We start from the raw sequence: 20,668 nt of genomic DNA, 5'->3' as shown, positions 1-20,668 counted from the left end.
CCTATATGCATCTAAGCCCAAAAGCAAACATATCATGTTACTAGGTTTACATAGATGAAAGAAATTGAAAAATTTACCTGTTACAAATTATTTATAAGATCTATTGACAATTGAACTATGATTAAAATCAGATCATTGGATTTGTCAACAAGTTAATCATAGCAATTTAGATCAAATAAATAATAGGTTTGTAAAAAAAAAATTGAATAAATAATAAAATAATCAAACATTACAAACAATCATGTAAGAGATAAATGGAAAGTAGGTTAAGATATTTCTATTTTAAAATTTAAAATTTAAAATATATCTTACCTAGAATTTAAAATTTAGGTTGTTAGAGAATATTTAAAAAAAAAAATTAAAAATTAACAAATCTCCTAAATATCCTAAATTCTAACTTAAATTTAAATATCTAACCAATTTTCAAATTTTAAGTTTATTTAAAGTTTAAATTAATTGAATATCTAATAAGATAATACAATATAATATCTTGAATTTTAAAATTTAGATATTCCTAATATTATATTCTTAATCTTATAATTTAATAAATTAAATATTACAAAAATAAATAATTTAAAAAATAAGATATTTTATGGTTAGGATATTATCAATTTTATTAAAAAATAAAATATCCTAAGTTTGAAAATTGTATGGTTAGAAACTCCAAAATTTCTATTCAAACCTAAACTAACAAATTTTCAAAATTTTATGTTATTTTTGCCAAAATTAATTTTAATTAAAAATTTCTAATAAGATAAAATGCCAAAACTAACATTTTTCAAATCTTATAATTTAATTTAATAAAATATATTTCAAAAATAACAATTTTTTTTTTTTTAAAAAAAATATGGTTAGCAAATTTTGAAATTCAAACTAGATTATTTCTAATATTATTAATATTTTAATATCAAAATAAGATCATTCAAATTTTAATAATAAAAATAATTAATATCTGATCTTATAATTAAAATAAATAAAATGATCATAAATTTCAAAAATTAACCATAAGGCTATTTTTGTAAAAATTAAATTTTCAAAATTCAAAGGCTACTAATATCTAAAACTAATTTTAATTAATTAAAAAATTAATAAAAATTAATTTTACTCTGATAATTAGATTTTGTAAATTTAGGTTCTACACAAAATTCTACCAAAATTTGAATTTTGTTTCAATGAAAAACGATTTTTGAATCAAAAGTTATGACGAAAATAAAATTGGTGCACAGGGGTATGCAATGAATACCCTAGTGCGCGCAGATGAAGGAGTCTGGGCGAGACAGGAGGCTGCGTGCAGCCTTTGATGTCGAGGATGCTCGGCGTGAGTGTTGGGTTTTGTGCCCTAAATAAAACCCATTTCAATATAATTAGATTTACTTATTAATAAAGATCAGAAATAACATTTTATGTTGCATGGTTCACATGATTTATTTCATGATTATATATATAATGTATGAATTCCATTTAAGTCCAGAACATATGAATTTGTTAATGATTATAGTGTTGTCAGCACAGTGGAATATAATCTTAATTATATGTTCGAAAGTTTATTCCCTGATTTGTGAGAACACTGGATTTAGACTGACATGGTATAATCAGCGATAGGTATTCTTACACCTTGGAAAAGTGTTATGTCCTTTTCAAGACATTAGCAAAGTTCACCAGTATCGGATGTATGGGGTATACATCGGAAGCGACCGATATTGAACTTTGATTAGATATATTAGAATTTACCGTAATATTTATTCAATTCAATGTCACCTGTTGATCCTAGATCAAATGATCTTAATCCTGATATGATTAGGTTCAATCTCAAGAGTGTTATTCGTGTTCTTTGATTTGTTAGTTAAGCCTACTTTTGGGTCAGGGTGATACGTACATTTTGGTAACACGGTAGTGCAATTGAGTGGGAGCGCTAACATAAATATGGAATCTATAGCTTCTATCTAGCGAATAGAAAGTAATGGATGATTTCCTTCGAGCTTAACCAAACGAAAATAAATGGTGGAGTACTCATTTCACTTAGCTGAAATATTATTTATACGGGGTTAAGTGTTTTAAGGATAAAATACATTGTAGGGTGTTACGGTAATTTAATCCCTTTACAGTGTAAATCATCTATATAGAGGATCATTGATCACATTAGGATTATAACAATGGATAACTAATGACGTATCTATATCGTGGAACATATAGAGTGTTCTATATGACTGAGAGTGCAATTCCAAGTTCTAAGAGTGGATTCAATAAAGAATTAATAAGTTAGGGAATTTACTTGGTAAATTTGGCTCGACTTATTGGAAGCTTGGTTATATAGACAAATGGTCCCCATACTAGTTGAGACCATACTGCTTGTAAGACTCAGTTAATTGATTTTAATTAATCAATTATAATTCTAAAGTTAGACTATGTCTACTTTATGATTTTTCACTAAGCAAGGGAAAAATTGTAAAGAAAAGAGATTCTAGGTATATTTATTAATTAAGATACTTTATATGTCTAAATTAATAAATATATTAAATGAAAATATTATTTAATAAATATTTTTACGTTATTAAATAATTAGAATTGGCATTTAAAAGGTTAAATTGGAAAATTGACATTTTTGAGAAAATGGGAATGAAAAATAACAAAATGAGAAAGTTGCAAAGTGAGGCCCAATTTCCTTATATGGGCCGCCCACTATGCATAGGCTTTTACCATTTTATTTTTTCATTATTTTAATGCCACACAATTCTAACCTAAACCTAGAGGGCATTCTATAAATAGAAAGTGTAATGACCGCTCTAATAATTTGGATTAGTAAAGGCAATTAGCACTAATTTTTATTAATTTATTATTATTTGTGAATTTATTTAATTGTGGACCCCAATATTTAGAAATAAATATTAGAGTTATAATTTCTCAATTCCAGAGATTTTATTAGACTCTAGGGGTATTATTTAGTTTATATGTGGAATATAATATTTTTGTAATTTTTGTTCGGCGACAACGGAAAATGCGATGGATGGCTAGATTGATCACATGGGTAAGTTTAGAACCTTATTTCTTAGTGGGAAATATTTTAGAGAGAGTAAAATATCGGGATTGAGCGGGGTTATGGAATTTGACCATTTTACCCCTAGCTTTAGAAAAGCCTTAGTTTTTGGGTTAAGGGCATTTTGGACATTTAGTAAATTGATTAAATGAGTGTTAGGTGGCAGCCTTGGGTGGTGACACCTATATAATTTCAGCCTAATTAATGTAAAAGGGAAATACTCTTTGAAAGAAAGTAAATTAAGAAAAGAAATTGAAATTGAAGAAAGATATCATTTCTATTCTCTCTCTTGGTGTTCGGCCCCTCTCAAACCAGAAGGAAACCCAGCCAAGTTACCATTTTTTCTTGTGATTTCAGCCATAGATTCAAGGGGAGACAACCTAAGGTAAGCTCTAATGAACTCTTCTTTAGTTTTCAAGTTTTAAGTTTAGGTTGAATATGTGGAATTGTAAACTAGGGGCTGTTAAGATTTGAATTGCCTAGGGTTCGAATTTTAGGGTCTTGATGAGTTGATTTTAAGTCCTAGATGCTGGTTTTAATGGTTGATTTAAGTTTTGTGCAATTCTAGGTTTAGAGTTCAAAGCTTTGAGCTTTAATGGCAAATTGAATTATAATGGTTTGTTCTGTGAATTCTTTGTTGGAATATATTGTTTATGCCCTAATTAGGTACTCTGGAAGGTTTCATGGCATTTGGTGGAAGATTGAGCATTGAATGAAATGCTTTGGGAAATCGGTGCAAACCGGCTGGCGGTTTGCGGGGCCACAAACCGGCTAGCCGGTTTTGGCAGTGGTTCCGGGCGTTTCATTTTCTCAATTTTTGCCATTTCGATGCCTCGGATGGGTGTTTCCCCATTTCCAGAGTTAGAATAACCCATTAAGAGCATAGCAGAACCTAGGGTTTTGGTTTTCGATTTCCCGGGATTAGGGTTTTGAATCATGTAACTTACCTGGTTTCTAAATGTGATTAGGGCATCCATCTAGCACGAGATTTCCGTTCAGGTCGGCAAGCACGTTTGAATTCGGAAAGCAGGTAAGAACTGAATATAACGTGTGATATAAATATCTGGGTGTATGTATATGTATGATATATATATGCATGCTGTGTGTATCTTTGTATGTATTTGGATGATATCATAGCGACACAACCATTGTGTCGGTTCAGCAGTACAGGCATCGTACTGGTTAAGAGTGTTATTCACCCTGGAAAGTATGTTTTGGTACTATCATAGCGACACAACCATTGTGTCGGTTCGAGCATACGGGCATCGTACCGGTTAAGAGTGATATCATGGCCAATCATACTTTTGGATGTTATTGATGCTATCATAGCGGCACGAACATAGTGCGGTCCTACAAAGACGATTATAGTGTTAGTAGGAGTGATATCATGATCAGTAGCACAAGCAGTTAGAACGTTCTTGCTCATCTGTTAAGCCCTGTAGATAGGTGTATGAGCGCCTATTTACAGGTCGGAATTTATGTGATATGTTATATGCATTTCTTACTGAGTCTGTCGACTCACAGTTTCTACTTTCATGTGTAGGTAAAGGAAAGGCGAAGGCTGAACAGGAGTGGACCTGAGCTCGGGTGAGATTGTACATGTCAAAGCAGCGCGACCTGGAGTGTTCGGTCTCGGGACATCTGGGAGTTGTATTTTGAAAGTCGCTGTGCGACCTGTAAATCTGTATATTTTGAAATGTATGCTTGAAAAGTAAAGTTTGTAAAGTTTTAAAAATCGGGATCCCGGCACTTGTAAACTTTTTATTAAATTACAAAGTTTAGTATTTAATGCAAAAGTTTTAATTGGACACGTTTTTCGAGAAATTTCTTTGATTAGCAAAGATTGCGCAATTATTGAAAAAGCACTGTAGCGTGCCTTAGCATTAGGGCGTTACAATTTTGGTATCAGAGCCGCCAGGTTTGTCTACCGAAGCTTGCTAAGATATGTACAATCTTCATCAGAGAAAGCTCGGTTCACGGTTCAGTAAGCCCGTACTTGTTTAGTATTTTTTTTTTAAAAGTTATGAATGTGAAAGCATGTTAGGAAGCATATTAGATTATAATTATTTATGTTAAGTGCATTGCCTTAAAATCCGTAAGTGCGGTAGTAAGTATGTAAATAGGCCGTTGCCTGACCAGACTGACTTACTAACTGACAGGTTAGTCTTATAAAATGGACACCTGGTGCTATATGGAGAGTCAGAGGAAAGTGGCCAGGGCTAGTAACGGTTGGAGAGAATGGAGTCCAAATTGTCCCCGTAACCAAGGTGAAATCCCTGGGAGGACTTCCGACGGGAGTGATGGTTATCCGTCACAGGCTCCGTTGGATTTGGAGCAAAGGTTTGCAAAAATGGAAGCTGTGATTCAACGACATGAAGAAGAGATTCAGAGGTTGAAACAGCAAAGGTCTCCTGTAGTATCTTTACCACATATGTCAATCATTTTTGATTCGGTATTACCAGCGAAGCATGGAATGGCTGGTACTCAAGTGGAACCATTGCATGGAAAGATTTGGATCCAAGAACCTTCAGACTTTCAGGGAGGTTCAAATGTGGAGAATGCTTCTTGGGTTAGAAGCCCTGAGGAAATTATTATGATACCTCAGGAGATTATGGTAGGGGGTCAGAATATTACCTGCCTGAACCCAGAATATGGTGGAAGTGGTAGGAGCTCCATGATTGAGCGAAAGAGGAAACCTACGTCATCAGTGGTGGGTTTAAGACAGAACAAGCGGTTCCGAAGGTTTCAAGGCAAGGGGGCACGCCAGGGTTATTCTTACCCTGAGTGCCCACGTTGCATGAAACACCATCCTGGAGAATGCAACCGAAAAGTATGTTTTCAATGTGGCAAGGTTGGGCATTTTAAGAAAGATTGCCCACAGGTGGAGAAAGAAGAACAAGAGCAGAAAGCGGTATTTGTTCCTACCCCGGTGAATGCTAATGTCCAAGCTGATGATGCAGCGAGCCCTTCTGTAGTGGCAGGTCAGTTCTCTGTAAGCGACTTCTTTTACATTGTGATGTTTAATTCGGGAGCTACACGCTTATATGTAATTATAAGAGTGATTGATCTTTTAGGGTAGGCCTTGTGATGTTTTAGAAAGAGGGTTTGGAACCCTAATGCCTAGTGGGGAATTGGTTATCTCTAATAGGCGCATTAGGTCTATGCCGATTAGGATCGGAGATGGGGAATTGAGCGCTGACCTCATAGAATTGGAATTAACTGAGTTTGACATTATACTGGGAATGGATTTTTGTCCAAGTATTCGGCCAGTATAGATTGTAGGCGTAAAATGGTGATTTTTCAGCCGGAAGGTGAAGATCCATTTGTTTATGTTGGATCGGTTCAGGGGTCTCGGATCCCGGTTATTTCTGTGCTGAGAGCTAGGGATTTACTATGCAATGGTTGTGTAGGATTTCTAGCGGTGGTATTTGACTCCAGCAGACCTGAAACATTTGGGCCTGAGGTAGTCCGGGTAGTGAAAGATTTTCTTGATGTGTTTCCCGAGGAGTTGCCGGGATTGCCGCCACAGTGAGAGATTGATTTTGTTATTGTTTTGGCACCTGGAGTTGAACCTGTTTCTAAAGCTCCATATAGGATGGCTCCAGCAGAACTCAAGGAGCTTAAGTTGCAACTTCAGGGGATGCTGGACATTGGGTTTATTCGACCCAGTGTATCGCCCTGGGGAGCTCCGGTTCTCTTTGTGAAAAAAGAAAGATGGTTCCCTCAGAATGTGTATTGATTATCGGGAACTTAACAAGCTGACGATTAAGAATAAGTACCCGTTGCCCAGAATCGACGATTTGTTCGATCAGCTTCAGGGAAAGACTGTGTTTTCAAAGATTGATTTACGGTCGGGTTATCACCAACTCGGAATTCGGGAGGAGGACATACCGAAGACTGCTTTTAGAACCAGATATGGGCACTATGAGTTTCTGGTAATGTCATTCGGATTGACTAATGCTCCTGCGGCCTTTATGGATCTCATGAATAGGGTGTTCAAGGATTTCCTCGATAACTGCGTTATAGTGTTTATCGATGACATTCTTGTATACTCTCAGTCAGAAGAGGAGCACGAGCATCATCTTCGAATGGTGTTACAGCAACTTAGGGATCACAAGCTGTATGCCAAGTTCAAAAAGTGCGAATTCTGGTTGTCTGAAGTGTCCTTTCTGGGACATATTGTTGGGAAGAATGGAATTATGGTCGATCGAAACAAGGTGGAATCAGTGAAGTATTGGCAGAGACCCAAGTCTGTGACGAAAATTTGAAGTTTTCTCGGGTTAGCAGGGTATTATCGACGTTTCGTCGAAGGATTTTCTAAACTTTCTATGCCCCTAACCGAATTGACTAAGAAAAATCAGAGATCTGTGTGGTCAGATAAGTGTGAGTCAAGCTTTCAGGAGTTGAAGTAACGTTTGATAACAGCTCCGGTGTTAGCTTTGCCATCAGATCAAGAAAAAATTTGTGGTTTAATTTGATGCGTCCAGATAGGGTCTGGGATGTGTGCTGATGCAAACTGACAGAGTCTTAACCTTTGCCTCTCGTCAACTGAAAGATTATGAGCAGCGTTATCCAACTCATGATTTAGAGCTCGCTGCTGTGGTTTTTGCTTTAAAGATTTGGCGACATTATCTTTACGGTGAAAAGTGTGAGATTTATACTGATCATAAGAATCTTAAATACTTTTTCACCCAGAAAGATTTGAATATGAGGCAGAGAAGGTGGTTGGAGTTAGTTAAAGATTACGATTGTGAAATACTGTATCACCCCAGGAAAGCCAATGTTGTGGCCGATGCTCTAAGCAGAAAAGGTCCCGGACAAGTGTGTACTACGGTTATGATAGCCCCTCAACTAGCCTCGGAAATGGTTAGTGCAGGAATTGAGTTCGTAGTCGGGAAGTTACATAATTTAACCCTCCAATCTGATCTGTTGGAGAGAATCAGAAAGGCACAACTGGAAGATCCCGAGCTAGTTAAAGTTCGAGATGAAGTAGTGGCTGGTCGACCTAGAGGCTTTTCAGTCTCGAGCGGTGGAATGTTGCTATATAAAGCTCGAGTTTGTGTTCCTAGTGTGGGTGAGCTTAAGAAAGAGATACTTGATGAAGCTCACACCACGCCTTATTCGTTGCATCCAGGAACCACCAAGATGTATCAGGATTTAAAACCCTACTTCTGGTGGTATGGGATGAAAAGAAATGTGGTGGACTACGTGTCCAAGTGTTTAACCTGCCAGCAGATTAAGGCTGAACATCAGAGGCCGGCAGGGTTATTACAACCTTTAGTCCTTCCAGAATGGAAGTGGGAGGACATTGCAATGGACTTTGTAACTGGTTTGCCTAGAACTACAGGAATGTATGATTCTGTTTGGGTTATCGTGGACAGATTCACAAAGTCAGCTCACTTCTTACCAGTGAAAGTTACATATTCAGTGGATCAATATGCTGAATTGTATGTGAAGGAGATAGTTCGTCTCCATGGAGTCCCTAAATCTATTGTATCAGACAGGGATCCAAAGTTCACATCGAAGTTTTGGGTGAGTCTTCAGAAGGCTATGGGTACCAAGTTAAAGTTTAGTACAGCCTTTCACCCTCAGACTGATGGTCAATCAGAAAGAACTATTCAGATTTTAGAAGACCTACTGCGAGCCTGTGTCATGGACTTTGAGGGTTCATGGAGTAAGTACTTGCCTTTAATTGAATTCTCCTACAACAATAGCTACCAGAGTACAATAGGGATGGCTCCCTATGAGATGTTATATGGTAGAAAATGTCGTTCTCCTATTCAATGGGACGAGACAGGAGAAAGGAAGTACTTGGGTCCAGAGTTGGTGCAGAGGACCAATGAAGCTATTGATAAGATCAAGTCTCGGATGCTTGCTGCTCAAAGCAGGCAGAAAAGTTATACTGATCCGAAGCATAGAGATGTTACATTTCAGGCAGGGAAACATGTTTTCCTGCGGGTTTCACCAATGAAGGGTATTAGACGCTTCGGGAAGAAGAGTAAGTTAAGCCCTAGGTTCATTGGGCCATTTCAGATACTCGAGAAGGTCGGGCAGGTAACATATCAGCTAGCAGCGTTATTGGCTGTTCATAACGTATTTCACATATCTATGTTGAGGAAATACGTATCAGACCCGACCATGTCTTGAGTTATGAAGCCCTTGAACTGCAACTAGATTTATTCTGTGAGGAGCAACCTGTACAGATTTTGGATAAAAAGGAAAAAGTTCTTCGGAATAAGACTATTGGACTGGTTAAAGTACTCTGGAGGAATAGTAAGGTGGAAGAAGCCACCTGAGAATTGGAGTCGGATATAGGGACTCAACATCCAGAGCTATTCAAGTTAGATTTCGGGGACGAAATCCTTTTAACGGGGGGATAATTGTAATGACCGCTCTAATAATTTGGATTAGTAAAGGCAATTAGCACTAATTTTTATTAATTTATTATTATTTGTGAATTTATTTAATTGTGGACCCCAATATTTAGAAATAAATATTAGAGTTATAATTTCTCAATTCCGGAGATTTTATTAGACTCTAGGGGTATTATTTAGTTTATATGTGGAATATAATATTTTTGTAATTTTTGTTCGGCGACAACGGAAAATGCGATGGATGGCTAGATTGATCACATGGGTAAGTTTAGAACCTTATTTCTTAGTGGGAAATATTTTAGAGAGAGTAAAATATCGGGATTGAGCGGGGTTATGGAATTTGACCATTTTACCCCTAGCTTTAGAAAAGCCTTAGTTTTTGGGTTAAGGGCATTTTGGACATTTAGTAAATTGATTAAATGAGTGTTAGGTGGCAGCCTTGGGTGGTGACACCTATATAATTTCAGCCTAATTAATGTAAAAGGGAAATACTCTTTGAAAGAAAGTAAATTAAGAAAAGAAATTGAAATTGAAGAAAGATATCATTTCTCGTCTCTCTCTTGGTGTTCGGCCCCTCTCAAACCAGAAGGAAACCCAGCCAAGTTACCATTTTTTCTTGTGATTTCAGCCATAGATTCAAGGGGAGACAACCTAAGGTAAGCTCTAATGAACTCTTCTTTAGTTTTCAAGTTTTAAGTTTAGGTTGAATATGTGGAATTGTAAACTAGGGGCTGTTAAGATTTGAATTGCCTAGGGTTCGAATTTTAGGGTCTTGATGAGTTGATTTTAAGTCCTAGATGCTGGTTTTAATGGTTGATTTAAGTTTTGTGCAATTCTAGGTTTAGAGTTCAAAGCTTTGAGCTTTAATGGCAAATTGAATTATAATGGTTTGTTCTGTGAATTGCTGGCTGGAATATATTGTTTATGCCCTAATTAGGTACTCTGGAAGGTTTCATGGCATTTGGTGGAAGATTGAGCATTGAATGAAATGCTTTGGGGAAACTGGTGCAAACCGGCTAGCCGGTTTGCAGGGCCACAAAAACCGGCTAGCCGGTTTTGGCAGGGTTCCCCGGGCCTTTCATTTTCTCAATTTTTGCCATTTCGATGCCTCGGATGGGTGTTTCCCCATTTCCAGAGTTAGAATAACCCATTAAGAGCATAGCAGAACCTAGGGTTTTGGTTTTGGATTTCCCGGGATTAGGGTTTTGAATCATGTAACTTACCCGGTTTCTAAATGTGATTAGGGCATCCATCTAGCACGAGATTTCCGTTCAGGTCGGCCAGCACGTTTGAATTCGGAAAGCAGGTAAGAACTGAATATAACGTGTGATATAAATATCTGGGTGTATGTATATGTATGATATATATATATGCATGCTGTGTGTATCTTTGTATGTATTTGGGTGATATCATAGCGACACAACCATTGTGTCGGTTCAGCAGTACAGGCATCGTACTGGTTAAGAGTGTTATTCACCCTGGAAAGTATGTTTTGGTACTATCATAGCGACACAACCATTGTGTCGGTTCAGCAGTACAGGCATCGTACTGGTTAAGAGTGATATCATGGCCAATCATACTTTTGGATGTTATTGATGCTATCATAGCGGCACGAACATAGTGTCGGTCCTACAACACAATTATAGTGTTAGTAGGAGTGATATCATGATCAGTAGCACAAGCAGTTAGAACGTTCTTGCTCATCTGTTAAGCCCTGTAGATAGGTGTATGGGCACCTATTTACAGGTCGGAATTTATGTGATATGTTATATGCATTTCTTACTGAGTCTGTCGACTCACAGTTTCTACTTTCATGTGTAGGTAAAGGAAAGGCGAAGGCTGAACAGGAGTGGACCTGAGCTCGGGTGAGATTGTACATGTCAAAGCAGCGCGACCTGGAGTGTTCGGTCTCGGGACATCTGGGAGTTGTATTTTGAAAGTCCCTGTGCGACCTGTAAATCTGTATATTTTGAAATGTATGCTTGAAAAGTAAAGTTTGTAAAGTTTTAAAAATCGGGATCCCGACACTTGTAAATTTTTTATTAAATTACAAAGTTTAGTATTTAATGCAAAAGTTTTAATTTGACACGTTTTTCGAGAAATTTCTTTGATTAGCAAAGATTGCACAATTATTGAAAAAGCACTGTAGCGTGCCTTAGCATTAGGGCGTTACAGAAAGTGTTGGCTTCAGGAAACTCATAACTTTGCACATTGTTTCCTTCAGAGAAAAGCTATGCCGCCATTCTCTTTCTTTTCCTCTCTACAATTTTGAAACCCTTGAGTGATAGAGTAGTGCCCACACACATCAAGTGGTACCTCAATCATAGTATGTAAGACTATGGAAAATCAGCATCAAAGAAGGAGAGAAAGAGATCCAAGTTCAGATCTTGATTATGCTCTGGTACAGAAAGGAATCAAGGGCTAGAGATCTGAACGGAAGGAGTCATAATATTCCGCTGCACCCAATGTAAGGTTTTCTTAAACTCTTATGTGTTTTATTTTCATTGTTTTAGAATTCATATTAGGATGTTAATGAAACATACTTAGTAGTAAATCTAGATCCTGGTAAAATAATTTCCAACAGTGAGTAGCCCTTCAGTCAGCTCGTGTCTAAAGATGCGTGCTGTCCGAGCGGTGCATAGGACCCGCGCGCACATGTGTGCATCCAATTTCAAATATTTTTATCCAAATTCAAAAAATCATAACTAATTTATAAAAAGTCCAAATTGGGTCCTGTAAAAGCCTAAATTCATTAATTTTTTGTCTACTTTCCAGTAAAAATATTTCTAGAACAAAATAAAAAACATTTTACAACATACATTGCGATTTCCATACAATCATCAAATAAGTACATAAACCATCATGAAACCATCCCAATCAACATAAACATCGTTTTAAATCCATATTTCATGAAAGTAAATCATTAACCTGGCTCTGATACCAGTTGTTGGAATATATTTTACTAGGATCTAGATTTACTACCATGTATGTTGTTTAACATCCTAAATATGAATTTCTAAAACAATGTAAATAAACACATATAAAGTTGAGAAACCTTACAGTGGATGCATCAGAATTATAATGGCTCATTCCACTCAGATCTCTAACCCTTGTATCCTGTCTGTAGCAGAGTATCACCAAGATCTGAGCCCGAATCTCCTTCTCTTGAATCTGGATTCTTCACAGCCTAACAAACTATGATTGAGTACCACTTGATGTGTGTGGGCACTTACTCTATCACTATAGGGTTTGAAAATATGAAGAGAGAAAGAGAGAAGAGTGGTTTGAATGGCATAGAATAGATGGCTCAAACTTTTACTAAAGGCAAGTGTTTTCATCATCTTTTGATTTGAGGCCATCACTATCTATTTATAGGCAACCACCTAGGTTTAGGTTTGAATTATTTGGCATTAAAATATTGAAAATATAAATGGTAAAATCTCTTCAAGTGGCCGGCCATAGGATGTGGGCCCCCACTTTGCAATTTTGCCATTTTTCAACAATTTCTCTTATTTTCTCAAAAATACCATTTTTCCAATTCAACCACTTAAATGCCAAACCTATTTATTTAATAATTAAAAGGGATTTTTTCTATAATAAACTAAAAATGGAACAAATTTATATTTATGACCCAAAAAAGGGAAATAAACAAAAATAGAAACTAAAAGTTGTTAATTACAAAAATACCAGCCAAGGAAAACGGAAGCCTCCATCTTCTTCGTGACCCAGCCGACGAACCCCAACAACCCATTCTCAACCATTTTCCTTCCAAAACCAGGAAAATTAGATCTAAAAAAATGTAGATCTCAAGGGAAAACAACTTAAATCCCGAAAATCCAAATACAAAAACGGGAAAAAAAAATCATCCAACCTCCATTGCTGTACAAAAAAAAACTCAAAAACAACATTCAGTCAAAAAAGCAAATCGCGTTCAGAGGTGAAGAATCGAATAGAAGGAGATCTGAAAATCATTGAAACTCACCCATGATTGAATCAGAGAAAGAATTAAAGGTAATAAAATATGAAAAAACAAACATCATCTAAGCTTCCAGAAAAAAAAACCAGAAAGCAACCACAAAACAACATTTTCAAAACACCCAGACATAAACAGCCTAAAAGATGAACAACCGGGAAAAAACATATTAACAACAATCTGCAAAACATGAAATTACTAAAAAAAATTGTTCACTGTGAAATAAAATTAAACAACACTAAAACTACTAAAAATAAACATTAAAACAAATGTTTAGAAAAGGTTAATAAAACACTAAAAGAACAATCAAACAACGAATTAAAAATAAGGAAAAAATGTTATGAAAACACAAAATATTTGTACGAAAAATGGGAACAAAAATAACAATAAACCCTAAAAAAACACATTTAAAACTTAAAAACAACTAATAAGAAAACCCAAACTGACAAAAAGAAAAATAGTGTAGTTTGGTTGAATGATGCTAAAATCTATTTAATAGCAGTAACAAAACCAAAAAAAAAAAACTAAAAAAACAAAAATGAGAACAAAAACAAAATGAAAAATAACGGTTGATTAAAAATTTCAACTTAACTAAATGAAAAAATTCAAGGTAAACAACCCTTGGGTTTAACTTTAGGCTTCACTTCCAAATTAGGAATTTCATCCTCGAAGTCAAAATCGGAGAGAACCTAAAACATTATGGAGAAAAAAATTGAAACACAAAACAGTAAACGAAAAACAAAACAACAAAAAAAAGCTAAAAAAAAAAATCAAAAAACAACCCAACTTACATCCTTGACAAATCTCGAAGATTTGGTTCTCTTTGCCTTACGAGATTCAATCTTTGCTGGAAAAATCTTTTTTAGAACCAGATGGCTCTGCAGCATCACCCATTCCCTTCTTCGCAATGTCTTTCAAACCCATTTTAGGATCGTAGCATAGATGGGAGGTTGAAATTCGTGGGTTAGGACTTCACAGGGGATGATAGTGGGTTATGGAAAAAAAAACTAACAGAAAATAAAAGAAAAATTAAAAAAAAATGAATGAAAGAGAAGAAGGTGGAAGAGATGGAGTGTAATATTGGAGATGAAAGAGAAGAAGGTGGAAGAGATAGAGTGTAATATTGGAGAAAACCTATGACATAAGCATGCATAGGTATTTGTGTAATTATCAAACTTTTTAAAATATAATGTTGAAAAATAATTTTTTTTTTAAAATGTTTAAATAACCGAATAAAGACAAAAATGTAAAAAAATTGCAAAAAAAGATACCAAGTGTAAAAATTCCTAATTAAAATTAATTATCAAATAAAATTGCCATTTAACATATTTATTAATTAGACTTAATAAAGTCTCTTAATTAACAAATAAACCCTAGAATCTCTTTTCTTCACAATTAAGCCCTAGCTTAGTGAAAATTCATAAACTAGACATAGTCTAATTTTAGAATTATAATTGATTAATTAAAATCAATTAACTGAGTCTTACAAGCAGTATGGTCTCAACTAGTATGGGGACCATGGGCTTATACAACCGAACTTCCAATAAGCAGATCTAGAATTTACCAAGTAAATTCCCTTACTTATTAATTCATTATTGCATCCGCCATAGAACTTGGAATTGCACTCTCAGTCATATAGAATGCTCTATATGTTCCACAATAGAAATACGTTCTAAACATTTAACCATTGTTCTAATCCCAATAATCAAAGATCCTCTATAGATTATTTACACCAAGTAGGGATAAATTTACCATTTCACCCCTCAATGTATTTTATCCTTAAAACACTTAGCTTCCTATAATGATATTTCAGTGAGCTAATATAATCACTGAAATAAGAGCTCTTCCATTTATCTTTATTAAGCCAAGCTCGAAGGAAATCATCGTTTCACTTCTATGTCTAGATAGAAGCTATAGATTCCATATCTATGTTTAGCGCTCCCACTCAATTGTACTATCATGTTCCTGTTGGAAATTATTTTACCAGGATCTTAGATCTACTCACAAGTATATTGATTAACACCCTAAATATGAACTTCTGAAACGATTATAAAATTAAACACATATAAAGTATAAGAAACCTTACATTGGGTGCAGCGGAATAATATGTCTCCTTCCACTCAGATCTCTAACCCTTGTATCCTTTCTGTCGCAGAGTATTATCAAGATCTGAGCCCGAATGTCCTTCTTGTTGAATGTCTTTCTTCACGATCTTCCTCACTATGATTGAGGTACTACTTGCTGTGTGTGGGCACTACTCTATCACTAAGAGGTTCGAAATATTTAAGGAAGAAGAAGGAGAAGAAGGTGGCAGCTAGGTATAGAGAGAAGGCTCAGGTTTTTCTCTGAAGGAAACAAGATGTGAAAGTCTATTTTTCTTGAAGCCATCACTATCTATTTATAGCATGCCACATAGGGTTAGGTTTGAATTATTTGGCATTAAAATAATGAAAATATTAAATGATAAAGCCTACAAAGGTGGCCGGCCATGGCTAGTGGATTCGGGCCTCACTTTTGCAATTTTGCTGTTTTATCATTTTTGCATCTCATTTTCTCAAAAACGCCAATTTTCAAATTCAACCACTTAAATGCCAATTCTAACTATTTAATAACTATAAATAATTATTAAATAATATTGTCATTTATCATATTTATTAACTGGACCATACAAAGTATCTTAATTAACAAATATGCCCTAAAAACTCTTTCTTTACAATTTCGCCCTTACTTAGTGAAAAATTCACAAATAGACATAGTCTAATTTGAGAATTATAATTGATTAATCAAAACCAATTAAATGAGTCTTACAAGTAATATTGTCTCAACTAGTGGGGGGACCATGGGTCTATATATCCGAGCTTCCAATAAGCAGATCAAGAATTCACAACCTAAATTCACTGACTTATTAATTCTTCGTTGAATCCACGCATAGAACTTAGAATTACACTCTCAGTATATAGAACGCTCTATATGTTCCACCATGTAGACACGTCATTAGTTATCCATTGTTATAATCCTAATTTGATCAATGATCCTCTATATAGATGATCTACACTGTAAAGGGATTAGATTACCGTGACACCCTACAATGTATTTTATCCTTAAAACACTTAACCCCATATAAATGATATTTCAGCTAAGTGAAATGAGTACTCCACCATTTACTTTCGTTTGGTCAAGCTCGAAGGAAATCATCCTTTACTTTCTATATGCCAGATAAAAGCTATAGATTCTATATTTATGTTAGCGCTCCCACTCAATTGCACTACCGTGTTCCCAAAATGTACGTATCACCCTGACCCAAAAGTAGGCTTAACTAACAAATCAAAGAACACGAATAACACTCTTGAGATTGAACCTAATCATATCAGGATTAAGATCATTTGATCTAGGATCAACTAGGCGATATTGACTTGAATAGATATTACGGTAAGTTTAATTAAATCTATGTCAAAGTTCAATATCGGTTCCTTCCGATGCATACTCCATGCACCCAACCCAAGCTTTACTTTAACCAATGCTCTGGAAAGAACATAACATCTTTACCAAATGTAAGTAAACTCTGTTGTAGATTATCATATCAGTAAAATCCCGTGTTCTGATAAATCTAGGAATCTTTATTCACATAGTCATGTTTACTTTCTACTGTGTTGACAACACAATAAACAGGATCAAGTATGTGAAAATGGTTTGGATGAATTTATAAACCTAATAGACAAGCAATTGATAAGATGAACCAAAACATACAAATGAATGAAAAATACTTCTGTTTCTTTATTGATATTGAATAAAATGGATTACATTGAAACAGAGTTTTATTTAGGGCATAAAACCCAACAGTTCCCAAAATGTACGTATCACCCTGACCAAAAAGTAGGCTTAACTAACAAATCAAAGAACATTAATAACACTCCTGAGATTGAACCTAAGCATGTCAGGATTAAGATCTTTTGATCTAAGATCAACCAGTGATATTGACTTAGAAAGATACAATGGTAAGATTATAATATCTTTACCAAGATCAATATCGGTCCCAGTCCAATGTATACTCCATACATCCGAAACTAGCATACTTTGCCAATGTTCTGGAAAGAACATAACACTTATCCAAGGTGTAAGTGTACTTTATCACTGATTATCACATCAGTGTAAATCCAGTGCACTGATGAACCAGGGACATTATCTTTTGAAGCATATAATCACAATTACATTCCAAGGTGTTGACATCACTGTAATTGTGAATAACTATATGTTCAGGACTTAACAGATTTTGTACACACTAAACCATGAACATGAAAACTACATGTATACATAAATGACTTCTAATCTTTTATTGATAACAAATCAGATTAGATTGAAATGTGTTTTATTTAGGGCATAAAATCCCAACAAACAAGGTATCATTGCTTCCTTCAGCTCTCAATGAAAGTACCTAAATATTTATTGAGATTTTTAGAAAATGAATTACTTAACATAATAACTAAGGAACAATCAAAAGACTCAAATCAAAGAGAACACTCAAAGTTTTTATGTGGTTGGAGCGTTAAAGAGCTTTAGTCCACGAGTCTATTTTATTATTTATTAGGCCAGAAAAGCAAAAAAGATTACAATGAGTATATATGCTCTATTCTATTCTCAAGTTTTTGAGTTAAGAATTTTCAACCCATTACATGAAGGATTCTTTGTGTATTTCCCTCTAATTGAGTCCTCACAAATAATATAGTACTTCGACTTGTTATATGAAGCCTAGCTGATTAGGCATTGACTTTATGTTGACTTGGCAGCTTGATCACGGTGCTAGTTATTCGTGTCGTGTCCTTTGATTGTGGATAATCAATTTTGTATTTATTTTTGATTATCAATTATGTAGTTTCCTATTTTAACTTGATATTATTCTTTGTCCGAAATCCGTGGAATGTAACTTCCTTATTCTATGTGTTGGAATTATTTTACCAGGATCTTAGATCTACTCACAAGTATGTTTATTAACATCCTAAATATGAACTTTCTAAAACGATGAAATAAACACGTATAAAGTTTAAGAAAACTTACATTGGGTGCAGCAGAATTAAATGACTCCTTCCGTTCAGATCTCTAACCCTTGTATCCTTTCTGTAGCAGAGTATTATCAAGATCTGAACCTGGATTTCTTTCTCTGAATCCTTGATGCTGAAACTCCTTTGCTGATGATCTTTCTTCACGATCTTCCTCACTATGATTGAGGTATTGCTTGCTGTGTGTGGGCACTACTCTAATCACTAATTTCGAAATATGAAGGAAGAAGAGAGAGAGAGGGTGGCGGCCAAGGTAGAGAGAGAAAGGCTCAGGTTTTCTGATTCAGAAGTGTAATTTTCCTGAAGTCTTCACTATCTATTTATAGCATTCCACTAGGGTTAGGTTTGAATTATTTGGCATTAAAATAATGAAAATATCAGTTTAAAATGCCTACAAAAGTGGACGGCCATGGCTTGATGGATTTGGGCCTTGCTTTTTGCAATTTTGCAATTTTAACACTTTTGTATCTGATTTTCTCAAAAATGCCAATTTTCTAATTCGACCATTTAAATGCCAATTCTAACTATTTAATAACTATAAATAATTATTAAATAATATTGTCATTTATCATATTTATTAATTGAACCATACAAAATATCATAATTAACAAATATGCCCCTATTAACTCTTTCTTTGCAATTTCGCCATTACTTAGTGAAAATTTCACAAATAGACATAGTCTAATTTGTGAATTATAATTGATTAATCAAAACCAATTACATGAGTCTTACAAACAATATTATCTCAACTAGTGCGGGGACCATGGGTCTATATAACTGAGCTTCCAATAAGTAGATCAAGAATTTAGCACTAAAATTCACTAACTTATTAATTCTTCGTTGAATCCACGCATAGAACTTAGAATTGTACTCTCAGTATATAGAATGCTCTATATGTTCCACCATACAGACGCATCATTAGTTATCCATTGTTATAATCCTAATGTGATCAATGATCCTCTATATGAATGATCTACACTGTAAAGGGATTAGATTACCGTAACACCCTACTATGTATTTTATCCTTAAAACACTTGACCCCGTATAAATGATATTTCTGCTCATGTGAAATGAGTACTCCACCATTTATGTTCGTTTGGTCAAGCTCAAAGGAGATCATCCTTTACTTACTATTCGCCAGATAGAAGCTATAGATTCCATGTTTATGCTAGCGCTCCCACTCAATTGCACTACCGTGTTCCCAAAATGTACGTATCACCCTGACCTAAAAGTAGGCTTAACTAACAAATCAAAGAACACGAATAGCCTTTTCAAGATTGAGCCTAATCATAACAGGATTAAGAACATTTGATCTAGGATCAACTTGGCGATATTGACTTGAATAGATTTTACGGTAAGTTTAATTAAATCTAAGTCAAAGTTCAATATCGGTCCCTTCCGATGCATACTCCATGCATCCAACCTGAGCTTTACTTTAACCAATGTTCTGGAAAGAACATAGCATTTCTCCAAATGCAAGTAAACTCTTGTTGTAGATTATCATATCAGTAAAACCCTGTGTCTGATAAATCTAGGAAACTTTATTCACATAGTCATGTTTACTTTCCAATGTGATGACAACACAATAAACAGGAGCATGTATGTGAATAGGGTTTAAGATGAAATCATAAATCAAATAGACAAGCAATTGATAAAGTGAACCAAAACATACACAAATGAATGAAAAATACTTCTGTTTCTTTATTGATGTTGAATAAAATAGATTACATTGAATTGGAGTTTTATTTAGGGCATAAAATCTAACACTATGTGGGTTGGCAAACGGAAAACTACTACTGTCTTTCAAATACATGTTGATGGGTCTTTTCGGTTACACGAAACTTGAACTCCAGATATGGAGTATGCTTTGCGGAGGTTCTACTAGATGTACAATTTATGTTCTAGAATTACTTTTTTATTGTTCTAGAATTTTCTATGTTTTAAATTGTATGGTTAATTTTTTTGGAAACGTCCAATTTATAGTCATTATGGTATCAAAATTTTGGTAGAATTAGGATAAATTTTTTATTTAAGTTATTTTAAACTTACTTGTGTCGGGAGATCGTCTGTGCAGGGAAGATCGTTCACTTGGACCCTTGGACAGGACATAAACGCCCTAAGAAAACTATTCACCACATACTCCAAAAGTACATTTCTATTTTCATTTTAAAGTTAACTTTTATTAAATTTATACTAGCTATAGCTAATTGAATCTAATATAAATTATTAAATT

The sequence above is a fragment of the Cannabis sativa genome, chromosome 5, assembly GCF_029168945.1.
Source record: "Cannabis sativa cultivar Pink pepper isolate KNU-18-1 chromosome 5, ASM2916894v1, whole genome shotgun sequence".
In the NCBI taxonomy this organism is placed as follows: Eukaryota; Viridiplantae; Streptophyta; class Magnoliopsida; order Rosales; family Cannabaceae; genus Cannabis; species Cannabis sativa.
This window is presented reverse-complemented; position numbering follows the sequence as displayed.